Source organism: Carettochelys insculpta, chromosome 8, assembly GCF_033958435.1.
Source record: "Carettochelys insculpta isolate YL-2023 chromosome 8, ASM3395843v1, whole genome shotgun sequence".
Taxonomy (NCBI): Eukaryota; Metazoa; Chordata; order Testudines; family Carettochelyidae; genus Carettochelys; species Carettochelys insculpta.
This window is the reverse complement of record NC_134144.1, coordinates 45,503,309-45,519,566: the sequence shown is the minus strand read 5'-3', so window position 1 is coordinate 45,519,566 and position 16,258 is coordinate 45,503,309. Positions and strand designations below refer to the sequence as shown.

The window sequence follows — 16,258 nt, the reverse complement described above, 5'->3', positions numbered from 1 at the left end:
TGTGGCTAAAATACAGATGCATGTGTATATAATTTATATAAGTAAGTATTCATGATACTTTATACAAACAGAATAATTCAGAATCATAGGAATGTAAGAACTGCCATACAGCAACAGCTTGTCTATCTCAGTCCATTATCCTGTATCCCACAGTGGCCAGCACCAGATGTTTCACAAAAAGGTGCATGAAACACCCTGGTAAGCAGATGTGGGGGTAATCAGTCCCGCAGTGAAGTCCTATCCTATTCCCTAGCAGGCAGAGATTGGTGGAAGCATGAACTGACTCTATATTTTAATTAAGAATTTATTCATACTAGATGTAACGGTAACAGACTTTGTTTTCAGCAATCATCACTGAACACAGGGCTATGCGTACACAAGCATTTTGCCCTGCCATGCTACTTTCTGAAATTGTGAGCAAACTTCAGAAGTGTTTGGGAGGTCAGTTCTGATATGCGTATTGGGCTGCAAAATTATTGAAATATATTTCTGCCTTGGAAATAGGGTGAAGTCTGATGGGACCTCTCTTTAATGTGAGATTTCCAGTAGTTCTTGGTTTTGAATTGTTAGAAAATATGGCTTTCCATATAGCTTTTCATGGCTTCTGTTTCCAGCTGAATCTGGGGTGTTGATCTGTTTGGCTACAATGGAAGTGATTTGTATCTTACAGCTAGAGAACTAGCAAAATACAAGAAAAATTTAGGTTCAGTTTAAACTTAAGGGGAAGTTTCAGGTTAGATTTAAACATTGTCCAGTCCTATTTCAATCCAGGGAGCGCTACCAGCAGTCCCCAGATGTTGCCCTGATTGGGGCTTCTTGGAATTACCTCACTACATTAGGCATTCCAGATGTGGCACTGTGACATTATTGCTGAAAAGCAAAATTTCTGGGAAGATGAAAAATACTAGTGTATCCCTAAACAACAGGATACTCTTTAGCTTGGTCTACACTAGATATCAAAGTCAATCCCAGATATGCAATTTTAGCCATGCCATTTGCATAGCTCGAACTGACATATCAGGATCGACTTTCTGCCCTGGTATAGATTGGGCCTCTTCAAGCTTGCGCTGATGTTCCTTATTCTGCACAGCAGCATGGAGTACCAGGGTCGACAGCCAAGCCCAGAGAGATCGACTTTGCCTTGTTTACACACTGCAAAATTGATCCCTGGAAGATCAATCACGGTGTGTCAACTCCCTTGTAAGTGTAGACATACCCTTAGTTTTGTCATTTTGGGTTCACAGAAACAATCTTTTAGTCTCAATTTAAAAATACCTGCTAACTATAAGTCCTTATACCTGAATTGTGTGTTAGTGATCCGGGGGTGCTAAACACTCCCAGCTTTAATTCCTAAAGAATGTGAAGGGGTATACTGACCATCTGAGTCTTGTGAAGCCCAGGTTTAACTGGGTCAGGGCAAGACCTCTGCTATGTTTGCTTGGCTCCAGAGCTTTGGAATGAGAGAAAAACAGTTAACAGTCTGTGTTAACTGGCTCATCTGATACTCCAGTCTGGGTTTGTCTCCAGTCAGAACTGGTCAGTTTTCTGCCCATAGAAGCCATCACAAATATCTTATTGTTTGATATTTCTAAGAAGGTCAGAATAGGACTCCTAAATGTTGAGTGTCCTCCAACATAACCCAAATTGCACTGTTTTAACCTTTTATCCATTGCCTGTTGTTGCACCTTAGTGAAACTGGATTTGTAGAAACAAGGTCCATTCTGTAAAGAACAGATAACTCCCATGCATGACTGGTAGACAGGTAACAAAGCAACTCACATGATAGATACTAAAGGTAATGCACTGATGTACTGTGAAAACTTTCTTGTGTCAGAAATTGTCTCCCCAGGTAAGTACTTCTAAAACATGACTGTGTCACTTCTTAACATTCTCTTTGCTTGAATAAGCATGTTGTGCACCTCTCACTGCATGGCGTGTTATCTAGATCACAAATTATTTTTGTAGGTCTCCACTGAATCTTCTTCACTTTTTCAATTTTTTAAAAATACACATGCTCCCATTTGTTAGCTTCCTCAACTTCTGCATTTGCTTCCGTTTTCATGAACCAAAGCAGTCCTTTCTCCAGTCTGATACTCAGGGCCTCATGAATGTTCCTGGCCTTTTGAAAGGTTATTTTATCTGCTGTGTGATAACATTTCTAATCCTTTACCCTCCTCTAGTTCTTATGCTGCAAGCCTGTGACATATTTCTCAGTAGTGCTATTTGCATTTGTGTGTGGCCAAGGAATCTTTCTTTTGTTTAGTTCTTCTAGGGCATACAGTCATTGCACCATTGCAATGTATCCACATCTGTATTGTTTGTGGGTGACTCCTGGAAAGTATTGGAGGCCTGCACTTCAGTACTACACTTCAGAATAAAATCATATTCCTCGCTCTGATTTTTGTTGTTGTTTCAGCATCCACTGAAGTCATATATTACCCAAAAATCTACTTAAAATGCTTCCTTATTGCCCACAAACCTTATTCAAAGCAGTAGTTTAAAGCTGTCTGTTTTTACAGGCTTTGCTGTTCATGGAGTTGTTCACCCTTCTCTAATAACAACGTGTTTTAAGTATTTTCCTCACCATATTCACTAATCCATCCACTCCCATTTCTTTGTGGTGTTCTCAGTGAAGCAATGAGTCCTTCTCAAAAGCTTGTACGTTGCATTTTTAGCATGCATGCACAAAACCTCCAATGTCACCTTAGTAAATCAGAAGAGAATGATATTTGAATCTCTGCAGACCCCTGCAGTAGGCCCTCAGGGAAATGTAAACTACATAGCGCAGGCTACACTTACTTCTGGATTATTTCCAGTTCAAGTTTAAGGTGTTAGTTTTGTGCATGGTTTGCAACCTGGCTTCATAATACAGCCATAGCTGTATTTTACAGAGGTGCTAGAACTAACACGTTCCTGGTTTGAGGGAAGAACTGATGGCAGGACTTTTTCTATAAAAAGTCCTCAACACTCTGCTCTCAGTTGTGGCTCCAAATGATCCTGAGTTAGTTGACCTTCCAGACACAATGCAGGATTTACCTAATACTTTTGCCAAGGGGGTTAAACAAAGGTGTGTGTGATGGTTAGAAGAAAGCAGTCTTGAGTTTGCTGGGTGATTTATATTTGGTAAACTGAGGTTGATTTCAGGGGGAAGGAGGATTGTTAGATTTTTTTTTTTTCCTTTAGCTTCATGTTACTTGAATTTTGAAAGACTATCATCTTGGAACAGAAACTCTCTTCTGCTTTTGCAGATATCAGCCTGAATAGTAGATATTTTGAAAATCTGTGTAAACACCTCAAACCTCAAGGCAGGCACTTCTAAAGGGCAATTAAATCAGTTAATTGATCACCTTTTAGACTGGGACCACCCAGCCATTGAGTATTTTGGTCAGAAAAAAAGTACATTTCCTCAAAACTTCATGACTAATTTAAAATGGAGGTGAGAGTAGTGTTAAAATGAAAGCTAGTTCTGTCATAAACTTCACTGTCATGGTTGCAAGAAGACAGACACATGGCAGTTAAAAGTTATGAACAACTAATAAGGTCATAAACTCTTGATTCTACCTGTCAACACTGAGGATATGTAGTAGGGGAAAAACCAGGCCATTTTGTTTGGTTCAAAATCATAAGCCCTAGTTAAGGGGGCTGACAGGATTGTGGGTCCCTGAGCAATGTGCAGAGGGCCCACTCTGTGCTCCTGGTCAGGGCGGGGTGTCAGGCAGAAGGGGCAGGATTGCGATAGCCAGCCCTCAGCACCACCTGGACTGCCTGGTGCTGCCTGCTAGCCCTCAGAGCCAGCCAGAGCCCACAGTGCAGGGCTCTGGTGTGTGCCACCTGGTGCTCCGAGTGCAATTCTAAAGGGCCCAGGGCTCCAGCTGCTGCTGCAGCAGCGGCCAGGAGTCTGGGGCCCTTTAAAATCATCAGGTCCCAGAGCAACTTTTCCCTCATGGCGCCTCCTCTCCACTCCCCTGGTGGTGGGTCTGGTCCTAGGGAATGTCTTTAGGATACTAGCCTGTGGAGGTGGCAATGATGGAAATGTGCCTGCCTCTCTTTGTAGTTTTTAAAGCATTTAATGTTGTAAATAAAGGCATAAATCGTGGTTTAAAAAAACAGGCAACCCAACAGAAAACATTCTGTTAAACCATCTGTGTTTTTTCCCCTCAATAGCAGTACCTACAGGAGCTCTGAGAATAGAGGGACAAGGGCATTGCAAGTTTGCTCAGGCTGGGTACGGCCAGAAGCTGGCAGTTACAGAAAAACACGATCAGCCACTGTTAGTTCAAATTTTAAAATTAATTTGTTGTATACATATGTAACCCCAGAGGCACTGAGACCACGTATTGGGAGAGTGAAGTCTCTGCTCTCCGTCCTTGGCTGCGAGTCAGCTGGCCTTCAGCTCATGTGATAGAGCAAGGGGATTTCGCCCCTAATATCACAGGTTCATTCCTTCCTTCTGATGACCTATGTGCTTCGGCCTTATGCATATGTGAAAATTCATCTGATCTAGCCACACTAGCATTAATACATTTGCTTTCCATAACTATCCACCACTACAAACCTGGTAATAGGAGTTATGTTCAAGGAATGGTAACAATACCATCTGACTTCTGTCATCAGCCACAACTAAGAAATACTTCTGTGCCTTGTTACTTGAAATTTGTGTTGTAACAACATTAATGGAAAAGGTAATTGAAAGAGAGTGCAGCAAATGACAATCCAACAGTGAAACTGACTATGCTTAAACAGCTGCCAAATGGACAGAGCAAAAACCTAAAAGTGATAAAGAAAATATTGTGCACTAGTGTTTTTTTCTATTTTAGGATTTTCTATATCACCCACAATAGTATATAATACTTTTCTTTCTGGTAATCTTAGGGATTATGAGAACCATAACAGATACAAAAACCTGAATTTTCAGTTCCATTCAAGCCCCTTACACCATCCAGGCAGTGTAGCTTATTGAGGCTACGTTAAAGGCTCCTTTCATAGCAGTGGAATAGGAATTATTGTATTTGAGAATTAGGCTCATACTTTTCAAGTGGAAATGTAGTTTTCAAGGTGAACATGTCTCTTTACAACATTGCAGTATGTGCATTGCAAAATGCAGGTTTCTAATACAACCATGCGTATTGTGCTAGGTAAATATGTTGTGGCTATGTCTATGCTGATGAGAACTGTCAGCAAAAGATGCAATTTGTGCAATGCATTTGCATATTTTTTGCTGACAGCTCTGTCTGAAGAGGCTTTTCTGACATTTGGCCTGTCCACATGGGGCCAAATATTAGAAAATGCCCATCTGCTGAGACATCCCTTTTTCCCTGTGGAATGAGGTGTACAGGGATGTTGATAGAATGCTCCCAAGTAGCAGCTCTCTTCTGACAGATCTGCAGTGTGGGTGTGTGCTCTTTCGACAGAAGCCTGCAGTTTAGACATAGCCTGCAGGACATTCGGGTACCCTGGCAATGGGGGCCATACATGTTGTCAACTTGTCTAGGTACCCTGGGATAATAAAATAAACATATATGGAGATACACACATATTTAAAACATCTGTTCACAAACCTCTCATCCTTCGACCATCTCCTTTTTGGTCTCTGGCTTTTCATATAATGAACTCATGCAGGCAGCCACTCATTTTTAGGAGCACAGCATTAGATTGCAAAAATGCTACTTGCTTGTTTTATTGCTTTTTTCTCTCTTTCTGTTGGGTATGTAGTACGACTGAAATCAATTTGTTTATACTCTTCTTACACAGCATCTGGTGCTGATGTCATGTACAATCAAATAACATAACTCCATTGACTCTACTGTAGTTTTTCCAGAATTATACTAGTGTAACCAATATCAAAATCTGTCCATTTATTCCAAATTAAAACAAAAAAAAAACACTGGAATCCTGCTTTTGTATGTTCAAGTATGTTAGTTTTGTAACAACTCTTGCACACCAATTTTATAAAAAGAGCAATATACAATTATTACAAAAGAGGAAGGAATATTTTTAAGTATTCCTCTTCTGTGGTGTTGCTTCCTTTTGAATTGGAAAGTTTCTCTTTTAGATAGTGATCAGATCCTGGTTTTGGCCTCTGCATCTCAGGAGGTGACATCTTGGCTAAATTAATGTTGAGTAAAATAAGTGAATAGGAAAATAATGGAGTTTACATGATTTATGGCTCATCCTAGCAATTTCTAAAGTAAATTCTATGGACCACTTTACATAGAACATAAAATATTTTCATGAATCTGACCTGAAAATTGTCTTTTGTTTTTGTTTTTGTTTTTGTTTTTTTAAAACCTGAGTTTTTTAAAAGATCAGAATGGTCATTTTTTAAATTATGCAAATTAAAGTTACTGAGTAACAATTGCTTGATTAAACCAGTTGGTATGGACCTAATAAATGAGGGAGAGTATTTTTTACAGGAAATTGATTTAATTGAAGCATTTGTTAGTCACTGCAAATGTGCCTGGTTCATGCCATAGTACCCAGGAATTTATAAATGGGCTCAGAATGTTGTTCAGGCACCAGAAAATAAACCTCCAAGCTATTTACTACCTCTATGATATATAAAGTTTGCAGTTTTGATTTTGTGTGATTATGTTCAGCAATGGTGACCTTTAGAGGCAACAATATTGAAGTGTAATGAGGAGATGTTTGATCACTGGTATACAATGAAGAGTTGGCGTGACTTCTCCATTCCTTCCTGGAATTTGTGAAATTCAACTGACAGGCTTTAACCTTTAGACTGCTGAAGTTTTAAAATGTACAGGGATTTAGCCTGTTTATCCGCCACGTTAGATATATGAAATTTGAGATAAGTTTCTTTTATCAGCCCATAAAATGATATTGTATATTTAATAACGGTGCCTGCTGGCTAACATTGCATCATTCAGCTGAGCAGTCAGTTGTCACCAGGCTGACGTTTAACCCATTCACATATCACACAGAAGAGCTCCCTGGTGACATGATTGTAAAAACAACAAGAAGTCCTTTTGGCACCTTATAGACTAACAGATTTTTGGCAGAATAAGCTTTTGTGGGCAAAGACCCACTTCTAATGATGCGTGGCAACATGCACCTTTCCGGTGACTTTGCATTGTGTTGGGCTCTCAGAGCGCCTGTGCACTGTAAACAGTCACTTTTGGGCCAGGGAAACCAGCACTGAGTGATGGGATCACGTTGTTACGCAAGTGTGGGATGAAGAACAGTGGCTCCATAACTTTAGGGATCCGTAAAGCCACCTTCCTATAGCTGTGTGCTGAGGTGGCCCTCAGTCTGCAGCACAAGGACATGGGAATAAGAGCTGCTCTCTCAGTAGAGAAAAATGTGGGATTGCTTTGTGGAAGCTGCTGACCCTTGATTGTTAATGCTCAGTTGCAAATCAGTTTGGAGTGGGCAAGTCTACCACTGGGGCAATGATTCTGCAAGCGGGCAGGGCAATAAATCCCATTTTGATGTGTAGAACTGTAAGTCTGGGAAATGTGGAAGACAGTGGCTGGTTTTGCAGAAATGGGCTTTCCTGCGATGGAGGGGCAGTGGGTGATACACACATTCCAATTATAGTTCAGAAGTCAGCAGGAATACTTCAGTAGTGCTTCAGATGCTTGTAGCTCCCTGTGGTCATGTCACAGACATAAACGTTGAGTGGTCTGGAAGGGCACATGGTACACACAACTTAAGGAACTGTGGCTTGTACAGAAAGCTGCAGGTAATGACTTTCTTTGCAGATCAAAGAGTTACAGTGGGAGATGTGGAAATGCCCATAGTGATCCTCTGTCCTCCTGAGCCCTAACGCACGAAGCCTTATGTGGGGCACCTGGACACCAGTCGGGAGCAGTTCAACAGCTCCTCCTCAGTGGCTCTGAGGAACCATTTTGACAATGAGAGGCACTAATATTTGCCTGTTTTGGGGTTGCTTCCCTGCCTCATCACACTGTTCTCCCAGAGCAAAGCATTCCCATTACACCAAGGGAGGTTACAGGCTTCCCCTGGGCACAGAGTGATTGGTACAGCTGCTATAATGCAAAATTAAGTTATTTAACACTGCATCAGTTTTTCTTTCATCAGTGCAATTCATGGTCACACAGCCAGAAGGAAGAATTCTCGCTGGTAAGAGAGGGTAAGGGTTTGAAGAAAGCATCACTGCTGTGTCAAAGTCCAGCTGTCAACATCACAACGGTTGGGGAGTGGAGTATGGTGGTAAGAAGCCATTCCCAGATACTGAAAAGGTTTGTGTGGGCATAGAGGGAGGACTGCTGGATACAGAGTTCTGCATGTGCTTCCAGAGGGGTTCTGCAGAGGTGTAGAAGGAGGGTTATTGTGTAAAGAATTCTGATGAAGGTGCTGGCAGGGAAGCCTTTGCTAGTTCTGTTTGCTCTGCTTCTGAATAAGACACTGCAGCATGTCTGACTTCAGCATGCATTCAGTGGCCCGCCTTTCCTCCCTTCTGTCCACTTGGAGCGAGGAGTGCGGCAAAACATCCCTCACTAGGTCTTCTCTCTCCCTTCTGGTTCCCCACCCCCCCCCGAGGTTATGTAAACACTCAGCAGAGGAGCTTGGCTGCTGCCTCGAGGTTGCGCCTGCAAAAAGAAACCATTAACAACAGACTATAGCAACCCTGATACAGGGTGAAGATATTTTACTGAAATGCATTCCCTTGAAGAGAGGCTGCCATTCAGCCAGGTATGTGTAGGCTGAGAGGGACCTCCCAAGACATTTTGAATGTGGTGAGTTTTAAAGGTGAGGGTTGGAGGGGGGGAAAAGGGGTGGGCATGCAAATTCCTGCCTTGTTCAGCAAATGTACCTGGCAAGTATGCTGAAAATCCCCCACTTTTCCACAGGCTGCTATTGCTCTGGGATACACATCCCTGCTGAAAATTAACGGGGGCACCCAAGCCCTGCTTCTGCATGCTACTGGGCAGGGGGGCAGCCAGTCCCTTATGCAGCCCCGCTATGTGCTGCTTTGGTACTCCCAGCACAGCTTCAAGAATGAATTGGGAGAGTATCTTACCACAGGCATGGGGAAACTATGCAGTTGCCATGGAACCTCTGGGAGAAAATTCACAAGTACCTCAGAAGAACCTTTGACAACATCTCTGTGCAAGATATTTCTGAGGGGATAATGCCTTCCTTGGCCATAATGCCACACCAGGCCAGGCATAGCCCGCTCACAGAAATACAGCCGCTAGTACCCCCCCATGCTGCTATAGGGCAACTTGCCTTGCGCCTCGTCCCTAGCTTTGTGCGCCACATGCTGCTGCAGCTGCTATGAATCACCATTAGCCTCAGGACTTGTGAACAGTTCCTGGCTGCCTGCAATGCCCAGTGACCCTGGCATGAGCTCCACGTCCCCCTCCAGCTCCTCCTCTTCATCAAAAACCTCTGGGTCAGGGTTAACCCCTTTTTCTCCTGACTCTGTGCCTTCTGAAGTATCCACTGGTATATACTGCTGAGGATTTGGGGTGTCCACCCAGGATTCCGTCCAGTTCTTTATAAAAACAGCTTGTCTTGGGAGCAGCACCAGAAGGCTTCTTTGACTCCCTACCCTTATAGAATACCTGGTGCCGTTCCTTCATCTTACCTCTGCACTGAAGAGTCTCCTGCCCAGATCCCATGTCACAAAGGGATCAAGATATGAGCCCGTATGTGTCCCAGTTCCCTCACAGTTGTGGTAGGAACAATTCTTCACCTCCCACATGGATCAGATCTAAATACTCAGCAGTGCTCCCTGAAGGAGAGTGTTTAGTGCTATAGTTACCCGGATTCCCTAAGAAGATGCCATAACTGCACTCCACAGATGCAGCCTGCTGGAACAGGATTTTAAAAGTTCCTAGGGCTTGCAGGGGGGCAGGGTGCATTCTGATTGCCTGGCTGCAGAGCAGCGAAGTTCAAAGCACTGGCCAGAGTGGCTACCCAGGCATGGTGGGAAACCTCCGGGAGTTCACTAAAATCAACAATACCAGCTGTTTTGTACACACTGCATGAGAGTTGACCATCCTTCAGGGAGGTGGAAGTATTTTGTCCCTGAAACTGGCTTTTTTGCAATTTTTGTCGTGTTGCTATGTGAACACTCTCTGTTGTGTCACCACAGCTGTTGTGATAAAACCTGTCAGTGCAGAGATGCCCTGAGTGATCTTTGGAAAACCAGGAGAGCAGGTCAGGAGAAGAGGAATGGTGGCATGGAATCAGGAATGGGGAGCATATGAGTATCTTAGGGAAAGGAATAATCATAAGGAGAATGTGGGCAGGAGCAAAATGTCAAGGAAGATGCGAAAAAAAAAAATACAGAACGCCACGGACTCTAATGCCTAGAGAGTTTATATTTTGTGTGGTTTGTTGGTCACTAATCAGGATGAGGTGAGGTCATAGATTAGTGATCTCACCTCAGGAGCTCTTTGTCATATTTTTGCACATTTTTATGTAAAAGTGTATGCACTGGTGCTGATGGAAATACCATCCAGGGAAGGGATCATATCTAAGGAAGCTATAAAAAGGGAGTAAATTATAAAAGATGTACAATGGAGAAAACACCAATTTTTTAAAGATATTGTTAATTTTCTGGGTGATGACCATCCAGTACTTAAAGATCAGTGTTTTACACTTTTAAATACGGTTGATACTCCTGTATATTTTCATGCAATCCTTGTGAGAAAGGCTGTGGTCAGTACAGCAAGACAGATACATTTTATTCAAGACTCAAGCATAACAAAGCACTTGTCCGTGGCCAGGTTTATTTTCAGTATCTTGTAATTCAAGTGAGCACCTCATCACCTACGATCACCATGATAGTGTGGCCCATAGTACTATTCCCAGCTGAGGTCCAAACATATTTTTTCAAAAGTAACTTGTGTGTGTAGATGAGTGGCTAGGACCTGATTCTCCTCTGTTACTCTAATATAGATATAAACCAACAAGTATTACCCTGACACTAATGAAGTTACACTAGTATAGAACTTGTGTTGGAGGAAAACGAGGCTTTGTAATTTCTCAAACTTGCCCATCTGGTCAGGTCCCCTGTCTGAGAGAGTATAACCAAACACTGTAGTAAAGGTTACTTATTTTGCTTTGGTAATTGGCTGATGAAACTGAGCTGTCCTATGAAAGCTGTAGATAGATCCAGAAAACCTGGCTTAGTCCATCGCAATTTAAACAGCTTCTCCCATTCCCTAATATTAGACCTCAGTTTCTGTAATCAAAGATGGTAGAATTGGATACATCCCAACAAGGCTGTGTGTACTAATGACAGGGACTTTTCCCCATGCATAAAATGTGGGTCACAGCCCACCACAGTTTTTCTCCTGAAGATTTTAGACATACTATTATACAGCACTATCCTTGGCTATGTCTCCATACACTCAGCTGTAAAATAGCGATAGTAACACTTCTCTAGGTTTCCAAAGCACTTTGCAATCTTCCACTGAAAGATACAGGTTGACCCTCTCTAATTCAGCACTCTCGGGACCTGACTCATACCGAACCAGAGATTTGCCAAACCGTGGCTGGTCAGCATTGTCTAGCAGCATTACCAACACTTCCACTGTTTATTGGGCACTTACAAGGCATTTAGGAGTAAATTACAGCTAAATAGCAGCACAGAACACTGAGGTCCAGGACTGGCAGCTGTCAACAAACTTCATGGGACCATGGGAAACTTGGCCACACCCATGATAAGTGGCTATCCAGCTAACTAAAATCATGCCATATTATAGATGTTGGATGAGAGAGTGCCAGATTAGAGGTTCAACCTGTATCATAAAGATGCAATGATATATATCTATTTATATCTTTCACGTATGTGTTATTGCTTTTTTCCTAGGGATTTGATTCAACTTCGTAGCCTTTGAAGGCTTCTGACGTCACAAAGGCCAATCACATTTCTGCTGAATGTTGGGTCCACTTAGATCATCTTTGCCCAACTGAGCATGTCTGCCTTGGATACCTGCAGCCCTTCAGTTCCAACCCAAAAGCTGGAAGAAAGGAATTTATTCTCCCGCACATCCTCCTTGCAGCAGTGATAGCTGGCTGGTACAAAGTATACGGAGACCCACGCATGTTTTGCCAAAAGCGTTATCTTTGACCTTCTTTTGTTTATAGTGGTGTTTAATAGAATTTGTATTCAGAGGTAGACTAGATATCTATTAAATGTGCAGTGTGTATAGTGAGGCAAAGGGCCTCATGCGTAACGCACTGGACAAGAGCTCTGAAGACCAGGATTCTGTTCATGGCATGGCCACTTGACCACTGCATGATGTTGGGTAAGTCACATTGGCTCCCGGTGGCTCAGTTTCCCCAGCTGTAAAATGATCCTGACATTTTTTATGAAGCCCTTTGATTTCTAATGATAAAACATTCTAGCTCAGAGCTTCTCATTTTATGGGAGAGTTCTTGATCCCTTCCCCTGGCAAGCCTGCCAACCAGGGTAGGCAAGGGGGCAACTTGCCCGTAACCCGGTGTTTCAAAAGGACTCAGGGCTCCTGGCTGCTGCTGCCTTTACTGCAGCAGTAGCTGGAGTCCTTGGCCTTTAAACTGCTGCCAGAGCCCTAGGTTATGCAGTTCAGGTGGCACTAAGGACTAGCTGGGGGGAGGGAGTGGCGCAACATGGCCTGGGGAGTGCTGAAGGCTAGCTGCCCCCACTCCCACCCCTTTTGCCTGACGCTCTGCCCCCTTCTGGGAGAGTGAAGCCATCCTTCCCACCATGCCTGGGGTCTGGCAGTTCTCTTGGCCCCCTGACTGCCTCCCCTGCTCCAGGCCCAACCCCGACTCCACACCTTTCTCCAAGCCCTCACCCTATCTCTTCCTGACCCTGCTGCACCCCCCAGCCTTTCCTTCCCTCTCTCTTTCCCTCCCTCCCTCCCTGAGCTTGAACACTCCAGGAGCACTGGATGGGAGGGGGAGCATGAGTAAGCGCAGGGGGCCAAGAGAACTGCCAGACCCCAGTCATGGTGGGAAGGATGGCTTCACTCTCCCAGAAGGGGGCAGAGCCTCAGGCAAAAGGGGTGGGACTGGGGGACAGGTTGGCATCAGTGGGTCCTTTGCTCCCACTAATTTTTCTTGGTGGATGCTCCAGCCACAGGGTGCCATGCAGTGGGCACCTATGAACATGAGCTATTTTAAACCAATAAGGTACAATTCAGTACTCACACGGGGAAACAGAGTTCAAGATCACGTGAATCCCAATACTTTATAATCAGAATAGATTTTTGTGTAAATTGATTCCACACTGGGAGATTTGTCCCTTTGGGAATGATTTTTACTACAAAACGGGGACATAACACACCTAACCTTATGTATAATAAACTTCTAAAATTTTTGGTTTTAGCGCAGAGACATAATCATCACTCGCTAAGTATATGAAAAGACATATCACAGTAAGTTGAATAGTAACAGAGAGAAAGCCGTGCTAGTCTATATACTCAAAACAAAAAAGCAGTCTAGTAGCACTTTAAAGACTAACAGAATAATTTATTAGGTGATGAGCTTTCGTGGGACAGACCCACTTCTTCAGATTTTGGTTCTCTGTGCCTTAAATATTGAGTCTGTTCTGGTACGGCTATGATCTGAAGAAGTGGGTCTGTCCCACAAAAGCTCATCACCTAATAAATTATTCTGTTAGTCTTTAAAGTGCTGCTGGACTGCTTTTTTTTGTTTTGATATCACAGTAAGAAGTCTTAGGATTGGATTTTATTCTTCTCTCTGGCCTAAAGTGTACATTGTTTAACCTCAGTGGTAGCTGCGTTTTCAGAGGTGAAGGCTGTGATTCCTTTGCAACCTGAATATCAGTTGGCTAAATTTGTAAAGAACTTTTGGAACATTCAAGATGCAAGGAGTTACGTTTAAATTTATCTTTAGCATTTTGTACACCTCACAGAACAGGCAGCTGTACAGGTTTCTGATCCAAGGAATTTAAACTCTGGAGCTTATCTATGACTTATTAAGATTACTCACCACAAAGAAGTGAGAAGCTGGACAGGACAGAGTTACCTAAATAAGACTGTCTGGAGAATCAGTTAATTTCTGTTAGTGAAACCTTATGCATAACTTTGTTTTCATTTACGTTTTTGGGCTTTCTGGTAGAAGTGTGAGGAGGGGCTTTGAGTAGATGAGCATGTTGACTTTATAAGCTATAATGAATATTATCAAAATAAACCATATTAATGTTTGTTCTTTCTATGTATGTGACACGGGGTTCTGATGACAGCCTGACATGCATCAGAGCTAAACTTGAGTGATTTATGATTTACCTGGAGTCAGGATGCCTTATATAGTCTTATTCAGTTTTCCTAGGTTGCTTGTATTGTAATAAGTGAATTATTTCTTTCTCTCTTGTGCAGCTCCCTTGGAACCTTTTCTCTTTCTCTGACTACCTAAACTTTCGCTTGCTGCCTACTCAGATACAGCCTCCATCCTCTCTCTCTCTTTCCTCCTTTCAAGAGTGTTGTGACTAAAGGCTTCAATAGTTACCTGCAGCCAAGGCTTTTAACTTTTTAAAAGTTAAATTGAGGGCTATACATTTCCCTCATTAAGCAGTTTTTTTTCCTGGAGGAAAGTTAGTGGCTGGCATAACTGCACACAAGGGGACTTTCAGCTGGAAAATGACTGCTTTTGTTCCTGTCGCAAGAGTTTTATTAAATGGGTGTACTGTATTCCCATTAAATACACGTTTTTGACAATGTTACAGCTGTGAGCTAGAATATGGACAATAGTTTAATTGCTGCCTAGCTCTGACTTATATGGCGCGTGCGTCTGCGCACACACACACCCCCTACCAGAATTTCAGATGCCTGTGCTAGTATTGTGAGTGGTCCGTAGAGGGCAACAGCACATGCACACAGGTGATAATCTGTATCTGATGGGCTGATGCCTGATACAAACTCTGTAAACAGTTGGAGCTGTACGTTATGAAAACTTAGTGCTTTATTCAATACTTACGGGTTTGCTATGGGTTGAATCCAGCTTTGGCAACGTGAAGCATTAGGTCCAGACATAAAATACCTTGTGTTTCACCTCTACTTCCCAGAACATCTCCCTAGCTAGGAGACTAGTGCTAATACAGTGGTGATGGCGCACAGCGGGTTTGGCACAGCAGCCACTGCAGAAGTGAAGCCCAGTTTGCACAGGGTGTTTGCCTAATTACCAATATTTAGAAAAGCTTTCCAAGGGAGACATGTCTAAGCTGGTTTGGACTGGGAGGCTGCTAATTCCCCAGCCACTGGAGTCTCTTATGTGCATTCTAGTGAGTTTCATTACTCCTATAGCACTTTACAAACATTAACTACTTCACTGCCAGTTCATTGGGAAGCTTTGTAGTATTATTCCATTTCAGAGAGATAGAAACTGCAGTGGAGCAAAGTTAAAGCAGATATTCTCAAATGTCAGTGTACACATTAAGGCACCTAAATAAAATCAGTTTGGTTTTCTAAAGTTTGAAGTACCCAGAGTTCCCATTGACGATCCTCAGTAACTGCAGATTTAAAGTACTTAAACATGAACTTTTTGACCACGACCATTGGGGTGGAAGTAAGATCACCTGATGCAGCTCCTAGCTTACTCAGCTGAACAATACTGCTTTTCTGCCTCATGCTCTTGTACCTGAGGTTGTGTGCAAGTCAGTAGAGGAGTGATGTAAGCAGGAAAGAATCTCTGCAATGCTGCAGTCTGCTCCTGACTGTCCATCGAGGTGCTATAGTATTCACCACAAAATCTCATGAAGTAACACCAACTTAAAGGAGTCTTGTGACCTAAGCAGGCTTTTCTCCTTACCCCTGCCTTCCTTGGAAAGAGGCCCTTCCTCAAAGCAGGCGTGCACAAAGTGGGGGGCAGGGCCCCACAGGGGTGTGTGTGTGTGTGTGTGTGTGTGTGAAATTTCAGAAGGGCGGGTGCAGCATGATCAGCTGCTGGGTCTCAGGCTCGACCGTCTCATTAAAAATGTTCAAATACGTTACTGGTTATATGTATGTACAGTCACATTTCTGTACCATTTCATAAAGTTTTTACATTTACATATTTATTTACTTACACATTCCAAAAAGTTTTTTTTTTTTCCTTCTGAACCTAACTGAAGTTTTCATTGGGTTGGGTTACATTAGACATGTTGGGGTGGAGCCCCGTGTAAAAAGTTTGCTCACCCCTACCTTAAACCACCTGCTGGGTAGACATTCACACTTTCCTGTCAGTTTTGCCCTCTCCCAAGTGGGCTCAGGCAGCCGGCTAACCAGGTGCTTGTGAGGAACAGAGACTGTTGGTTTGGGAACTGTACAATCTCACCATA

At 43.0% G+C, this 16,258-nt stretch overlaps 1 long non-coding RNA gene across 1 annotated transcript; it reads left to right on the top strand.

Annotated features, from left to right (window-relative positions):
• Positions 1–8,065: 8,065 nt before the first annotated feature.
• LOC142017195 (uncharacterized) lies at positions 8,066–14,517 on the top strand. The gene is made up of 3 exons (XR_012646480.1): positions 8,066–8,219; positions 11,807–12,245; positions 14,322–14,517. It is a non-coding gene; the product is annotated as an uncharacterized LOC142017195 (long non-coding RNA).
• Positions 14,518–16,258: the final 1,741 nt, after the last annotated feature.